Source organism: Oncorhynchus gorbuscha, unplaced genomic scaffold, assembly GCF_021184085.1.
Source record: "Oncorhynchus gorbuscha isolate QuinsamMale2020 ecotype Even-year unplaced genomic scaffold, OgorEven_v1.0 Un_scaffold_1216, whole genome shotgun sequence".
NCBI classification, from domain to species: Eukaryota; Metazoa; Chordata; class Actinopteri; order Salmoniformes; family Salmonidae; genus Oncorhynchus; species Oncorhynchus gorbuscha.
Window position 1 is genome coordinate 29,612 of NW_025746059.1, and position 7,889 is coordinate 37,500.

Genomic DNA, 7,889 nt, shown 5'->3' on the forward strand with positions numbered 1-7,889 from the left:
CGAGGATAGTGTCCTAGAGATGAGGATAGTGTCCTAGAGATGAGGATAGTGTCCTAGAGATGTGGATAGTGTCCTAGAGATGAGGATAGTGTCCTAGAGATGAGGATAGTGTCCTAGAGATGTGGATAGTGTCCTAGAGATGAGGATAGTGTCCTAGAGATGAGGATAGAGTTAGAGATGAGGATAGTGTCCTAGAGATGAGGATAGTGTCCTAGAGATGAGGATAGTGTCCTAGAGATGAGGATAGTGTCCTAGAGATGAGGATAGTGTCCTAGAGATGTGGATAGTGTCCTAGAGATGTGGATAGTGTCCTAGAGATGAGGATAGTGTCCTAGAGTTGTGAGATGTGGATAGTGTCCTAGAGATGAGGATAGTGTCCGAGAGATGAGAGATGTGGATAGTGTCCTAGAGATGAGGATAGTGTCCTAGAGATGTGAGATGTGGATAGTGTCCTAGAGATGAGGATAGTGTCCGAGAGATGTGGATAGTGTCCTAGAGATGAGGATAGTGTCCGAGAGATGAGAGATGTGGATAGTGTCCTAGAGATGTGGATAGTTTCCTCAGATGTGGATAGTGTCCTAGAGATGTGGATAGTGTCCTCAGATGAGGATAGTGTCCGAGAGATGAGGATAGTGTCCTCAGATGAGGATAGTGTCCTCAGATGAGGATAGTGTCCTAGAGATGGGGATAGTGTCCTAGAGATGAGGATAGTGTCCTCAGATGAGGATAGTGTCCTAGAGATGAGGATAGTGTCCTAGAGATGAGGATAGTGTCCTAGAGATGAGGATAGTGTCCTAGAGATGGGGATAGTGTCCTAGAGATGGGGATAGTGTCCTAGAGATGAGAGATGGGGATAGTGTCCTAGAGATGAGAGATGGGGATAGTGTCCTAGAGATGAGAGATGGGGATAGTGTCCTAGAGATGGGGATAGTGTCCCTCAGATGAGGATAGTGTCCTAGAGATGAGGATAGTGTCCTCAGATGAGGATAGTGTCCTGGAGATGAGGATAGTGTCCTGGAGATGAGGATAGTGTCCTAGAGATGAGGATAGTGTCCTAGAGATGAGGATAGTGTCCTAGAGATGAGGATAGTGTCCTAGAGATGACGATAGTGTCCTAGAGATGTGAGATGTGGATAGTGTCCTAGAATTGAGGATAGTGTCCTAGAGATGGAGATAGTGTCCTAGAATTGAGGATAGTGTCCTAGAATTGAGGATAGTGTCCTAGAATTGAGGATAGTGTCTTAGAGATGTGGATAGTGTCCTAGAGATGTGAGATGTGGATAGTGTCCTAGAGATGAGAGATGTGGATAGTGTCCTAGAATTGAGGATAGTGTCCTAGAGATGGAGATAGTGTCCTAGAATTGAGGATAGTGTCCTAGAATTGAGGATAGTGTCCTAGAGATGTGGATAGTGTCCTAGAGATGTGGATAGTGTCCTAGAGATGTGGATAGTGTCCTAGAGATGTGGATAGTGTCCTAGAGATGAGAGATGTGGATAGTGTCCTAGAATTGAGGATAGTGTCCTAGAGATGAGGATAGTGTCCTAGAGATGAGAGATGTGGATAGTGTCCTAGAATTGAGGATAGTGTCCTAGAATTGAGGATAGTGTCCTAGAGATGAGGATAGTGTCCTAGAGATGAGGATAGTGTCCTAGAGATGAGGATAGTGTCCTAGAGTTGTGAGATGTGGATAGTGTCCTAGAGATGAGGATAGTGTCCGAGAGATGAGAGATGTGGATAGTGTCCTAGAGATGAGGATAGTGTCCTAGAGATGTGGATAGTGTCCTAGAGATGTGGATAGTGTCCGAGAGATGTGGATAGTGTCCTAGAGATGAGGATAGTGTCCGAGAGATGAGAGATGTGGATAGTGTCCTAGAGATGTGGATAGTTTCCTCAGATGTAGATAGTGTCCTAGAGATGTGGATAGTGTCCTCAGATGAGGATAGTGTCCTCAGATGAGGATAGTGTCCTCAGATGAGGATAGTGTCCTCAGATGAGGATAGTGTCCTCAGATGGGGATAGTGTCCTAGAGATGGGGATAGTGTCCTAGAGATGAGGATAGTGTCCTCAGATGAGGATAGTGTCCTAGAGATGAGGATAGTGTCCTAGAGATGAGAGATGGGGATAGTGTCCTAGAGATGAGAGATGGGGATAGTGTCCTAGAGATGAGAGATGGGGATAGTGTCCTAGAGATGAGAGATGGGGATAGTGTCCTAGAGATGAGAGATGGGGATAGTGTCCTAGAGATGGGGATAGTGTCCTAGAGATGGGGATAGTGTCCTAGAGATGAGGATAGTGTCCCTCAGATGAGGATAGTGTCCTGGAGATGAGGATAGTGTCCTGGAGATGAGGATAGTGTCCTGGAGATGAGGATAGTGTCCTGGAGATGAGGATAGTGTCCTGGAGATGAGGATAGTGTCCTGGAGATGTGGATAGTGTCCTAGAATTGAGGATAGTGTCCTAGAATTGAGGATAGTGTCTTAGAGATGTGGATAGTGTCCTAGAGATGTGAGATGTGGATAGTGTCCTAGAGATGTGAGATGTGGATAGTGTCCTAGAATTGAGGATAGTGTCCTAGAGATGGAGATAGTGTCCTAGAGATGGAGATAGTGTCCTAGAATTGAGGATAGTGTCCTAGAATTGAGGATAGTGTCCTAGAATTGAGGATAGTGTCCTAGAGATGAGGATAGTGTCCTAGAGATGAGGATAGTGTCCTAGAGATGTGGATAGTGTCCTAGAGATGTGGATAGTGTCCTAGAGATGTGGATAGTGTCCTAGAGATGTGGATAGTGTCCTAGAGATGTGGATAGTGTCCTAGAGATGTGGATAGTGTCCTAGAGATGAGAGATGTGGATAGTGTCCTAGAATTGAGGATAGTGTCCTAGAATTGAGGATAGTGTCCTAGAGATGAGAGATGTGGATAGTGTCCTAGAATTGAGGATAGTGTCCTAGAATTGAGGATAGTGTCCTAGAGATGAGGATAGTGTCCTAGAGATGAGGATAGTGTCCTAGAGATGATAGTGTCCTAGAGATGATAGTGTCCTAGAGATGATAGTGTCCTAGAGATGATAGTGTCCTAGAGATGAGGATAGTGTCGTAGAGATGAGGATAGTGTCGTAGAGATGAGGATAGTGTCCTAGAGATGAGGATAGTGTCCTAGAGATGAGGATAGTGTCCTAGAGATGAGGATAGTGTCCTAGAGATGTGGATAGATGAGGATAGTGTCCTAGAGATGAGGATAGTGTCCTAGAGATGAGGATAGTGTCCTAGAGATGAGGATAGTGTCCTAGAGATGAGGATAGAGTTAGAGATGAGGATAGTGTCCTAGAGATGAGGATAGTGTCCTAGAGATGAGGATAGTGTCCTAGAGATGAGGATAGTGTCCTAGAGTTGTGAGATGTGGATAGTGTCCTAGAGATGAGGATAGTGTCCGAGAGATGAGAGATGTGGATAGTGTCCTAGAGATGAGGATAGTGTCCGAGAGATGAGAGATGTGGATAGTGTCCTAGAGATGAGGATAGTGTCCTAGAGATGTGAGATGTGGATAGTGTCCTAGAGATGAGGATAGTGTCCGAGAGATGTGGATAGTGTCCTAGAGATGAGGATAGTGTCCGAGAGATGAGAGATGTGGATAGTGTCCTCAGATGTGGATAGTGTCCTAGAGATGTGGATAGTGTCCTAGAGATGTGGATAGTGTCCTCAGATGAGGATAGTGTCCTCAGATGAGGATAGTGTCCTAGAGATGGGGATAGTGTCCTAGAGATGAGGATAGTGTCCTCAGATGAGGATAGTGTCCTAGAGATGAGGATAGTGTCCTAGAGATGAGAGATGGGGATAGTGTCCTAGAGATGAGAGATGGGGATAGTGTCCTAGAGATGAGAGATGGGGATAGTGTCCTAGAGATGAGAGATGGGGATAGTGTCCTAGAGATGAGAGATGGGGATAGTGTCCTAGAGATGGGGATAGTGTCCCTCAGATGAGGATAGTGTCCTCAGATGAGGATAGTGTCCTGGAGATGAGGATAGTGTCCTGGAGATGAGGATAGTGTCCTGGAGATGAGGATAGTGTCCTAGAGATGAGGATAGTGTCCTAGAGATGACGATAGTGTCCTAGAGATGACGATAGTGTCCTAGAGATGTGAGATGTGGATAGTGTCCTAGAATTGAGGATAGTGTCCTAGAGATGGAGATAGTGTCCTAGAATTGAGGATAGTGTCCTAGAATTGAGGATAGTGTCCTAGAGATTTGGATAGTGTCCTAGAGATGTGAGATGTGGATAGTGTCCTAGAGATGAGAGATGTGGATAGTGTCCTAGAATTGAGGATAGTGTCCTAGAGATGGAGATAGTGTCCTAGAGATGGAGATAGTGTCCTAGAGATGGAGATAGTGTCCTAGAATTGAGGATAGTGTCCTAGAGATGTGGATAGTGTCCTAGAGATGTGGATAGTGTCCTAGAGATGTGGATAGTGTCCTAGAGATGAGAGATGTGGATAGTGTCCTAGAATTGAGGATAGTGTCCTAGAATTGAGGATAGTGTCCTAGAATTGAGGATAGTGTCCTAGAGATGAGGATAGTGTCCTAGAGATGAGGATAGTGTCCTAGAGATGATAGTGTCCTAGAGATGAGGATAGTGTCGTAGAGATGAGGATAGTGTCGTAGAGATGAGGATAGTGTCGTAGAGATGAGGATAGTGTCGTAGAGATGAGGATAGTGTCCTAGAGATGAGGATAGTGTCCTAGAGATGAGGATAGTGTCCTAGAGATGAGGATAGTGTCCTAGAGATGAGGATAGTGTCCTAGAGATGTGGATAGATGAGGATAGTGTCCTAGAGATGTGGATAGATGAGGATAGTGTCCTAGAGATGAGGATAGTGTCCTAGAGATGAGGATAGTGTCCTGGAGATGAGGATAGTGTCCTAGAGATGAGGATAGTGTCCTAGAGATGAGGATAGTGTCCTAGAGATGAGGATAGTGTCCTAGAGATGAGGATAGTGTCCTAGAGATGAGGATAGTGTCCTGGAGATGAGGATAGTGTCCTAGAGATGAGGATAGTGTCCTAGAGATGAGGATAGTGTCCTAGAGATGAGGATAGTGTCCTAGAGATGAGGATAGTGTCCTAGAGATGAGGATAGTGTCGTAGAGATGAGGATAGTGTCGTAGAGATGAGGATAGTGTCGTAGAGATGAGGATAGTGTCCTAGAGATGAGGATAGTGTCGTAGAGATGAGGATAGTGTCCTATAGAGACCCCATATAAGACGTTTAATAGATGAGTGTTTTATTTGATTCTGTGGGGATAATCCATCTATTCTCTGAGCTGAACTCTGTTCTTATACGTTTCACAACCCTTAAATCAACCGTATAACCAATCAACCAACGTCTGTGGCTGATCCATGCTGATGTGTTGTGGCTGATCCATGCTGATGTGTTGTGGCTGATCCATGTGATGTGTTGTGGCTGATCCATGTGATGTGTTGTGGCTGATCCATGCTGATGTGTTGTGTTGTGGCTGATCCATGCTGATGTGTTGTGGCTGATCCATGCTGATGTGATGTGTTGTGGCTGATCCATGCTGATGTGTTGTGGCTGATCCATGCTGATGTGTTGTGGCTGATCCATGCTGATGTGTTGTGGCTGATCCATGCTGATGTGTTGTGGCTGATCCATGCTGATGTGTTGTGGCTGATCCATGCTGATGTGTTGTGGCTGATCCATGCTGATGTGTTGTGTTGTGGCTGATCCATGCTGATGTGTTGTGGCTGATCCATGCTGATGTGTTGTGTTGTGGCTGATCCATGCTGATGTGTTGTGTTGTGGCTGATCCATGTGATGTGTTGTGGCTGATCCATGCTGATGTGTTGTGGCTGATCCATGCTGATGTGATGTGTTGTGGCTGATCCATGCTGATGTGTTATGGCTGATCCATGCTGATGTGTTGTGGCTGATCCATGCTGATGTGTTGTGGCTGATCCATGCTGATGTGTTGTGGCTGATCCATGTGATGTGATGTGGCTGATCCATGCTGATGTGTTGTGGCTGATCCATGCTGATGTGTTGTGGCTGATCCATGCTGATGTGTTGTGGCTGATCCATGCTGATGTGTTGTGGCTGATCCATGCTGATGTGATGTGTTGTGGCTGATCCATGCTGATGTGATGTGTTGTGGCTGATCCATGCTGATGTGATGTGTTGTGGCTGATCCATGCTGATGTGTTATGGCTGATCCATGCTGATGTGTTGTGGCTGATCCATGCTGATGTGTTGTGGCTGATCCATGCTGATGTGTTGTAGGTGTTTGCTGAGACCACGTTGGACCCCCAGCAGAGTCAGTCCTGGGACCAGCTACGATGTCTCTACAGAGGACCTTCCAGGGTAGGTCTGCTACTCCTTTCTGTGTTTCTCCCTCTCCTCTCTCATGTTATGTTCCTCTCTGCATTGAAACGTGGAAGACGTCACCGTCTGTAAGTGGATACACTAAAGGATTAGCTGGCATCAATACTTCCTATTGCTGACTGGGCTTCAAATAATGATGGAGAGAGACAGGCAGGCAGAGAGACAGGCAGGCAGAGAGACAGGCAGGCAGAGAGACAGGCAGGCAGAGAGACAGGCAGAGAGACAGGCAGGCAGAGAGACAGGCAGGCAGAGAGACAGGCAGGCAGAGAGACAGGCAGGCAGAGAGACAGGCAGGCAGAGAGACAGGCAGGCAGAGAGACAGGCAGGCAGGCAGGCAGAGATAGGCAGGCAGAGAGACAGGCAGGCAGAGAGACAGGCAGGCAGAGAGACAGGCAGGCAGAGAGGCAGGCAGGCAGGCAGAGAGACAGACAGGCAGACAGACAGACAGGCAGGCAGAGACAGGCAGGCAGGCAGAGAGACAGGCAGGCAGGCAGGCAGAGAGACAGGCAGGCAGAGAGACAGGCAGGCAGGCAGGCAGAGAGACAGGCAGGCAGGCAGAGACAGGCAGGCAGGCAGAGACAGGCAGGCAGAGAGACAGGCAGGCAGGCAGAGAGACAGACAGACAGGCAGGCAGAGACAGACAGGCAGGCAGGCAGAGGCAGGCTGGCAGAGAGACAGGCAGGCAGAGACAGGCAGGCAGAGAGACAGGCAGGCAGGCAGGCAGAGACAGGCAGGCAGGCTGGCAGAGAGACAGGCAGGCAGGCTGGCAGAGAGACAGGCAGGCAGGCAGAGAGACAGGCAGGCAGGCAGAGAGACAGACAGACAGGCAGGCAGAGAGACAGACAGGCAGGCAGAAAGAGAGAGATAGACAGGCAGGTAGAGGGAGAGAGACAGGCAGGTAGAGGGAGACAGGTAGGCAGGCAGAGAGAGTGTTCTGTTCAGAGAGTGTTCTGTTCAATTAAAATATCCTCCTCCCTCCCTCCCTCCCTCCCTCCCTCCCTCCCTCCCTCCCTCCCTCCCTCCCTCCCTCCCTCCTCTCCTCTCTTCCTCTACCATCCTTCTGTTCTGTTCAGGGAAATATCCCCTCCCTCCCTCTCTCTCCTTATCAATCCTCTCCTCCCTCCCTCTCCTTATCAATCCTCTCCTCCCTCTCTCTCCTTATCCCTCCTCTCCTCCCTCCCTCTCCTTATCAATCCTCTCCTCCCTCTCTCTCCTTATCAGTCCTCCCTCCTCCCTTCCTCTCTCCCTCCCTCCCTCCCTCCCTCTCTCTCCTTATCAATCCTCTCCTCCCTCCCTCTCCTTATCCCTCCTCTCCTCTCCTCCCTCCCTCTCCTTATCCCTCCTCTCCTCTCCTCCCCCTCTCCTTATCCCTCCTCTCCTCTCTCCTTATCCCTCCTCTCCTTCCCCTCTCCTTATCAGTCCTCCCTCCCTCCCTCCCTCTCCTTATCCCTCCTCTCCTCTCCTCCCTCCCTCTCCTTATCCCTCCTCTCCTCCTCTCCTCT

The 7,889-nt window shown here is 48.3% G+C and overlaps 1 long non-coding RNA gene across 1 annotated transcript in view; it reads left to right on the forward strand.

Moving 5' to 3' along the window:
- The window catches only part of LOC124021802, a 45,906-nt gene that overhangs the window by 25,053 nt on the left and 12,964 nt on the right, over positions 1-7,889 (forward strand). Inside the window, exon 2 of the long non-coding RNA XR_006836313.1 lies at positions 6,286-6,366. This is a non-coding gene — a long non-coding RNA (uncharacterized LOC124021802). The remainder of the gene's footprint in view (positions 1-6,285; positions 6,367-7,889) is intronic.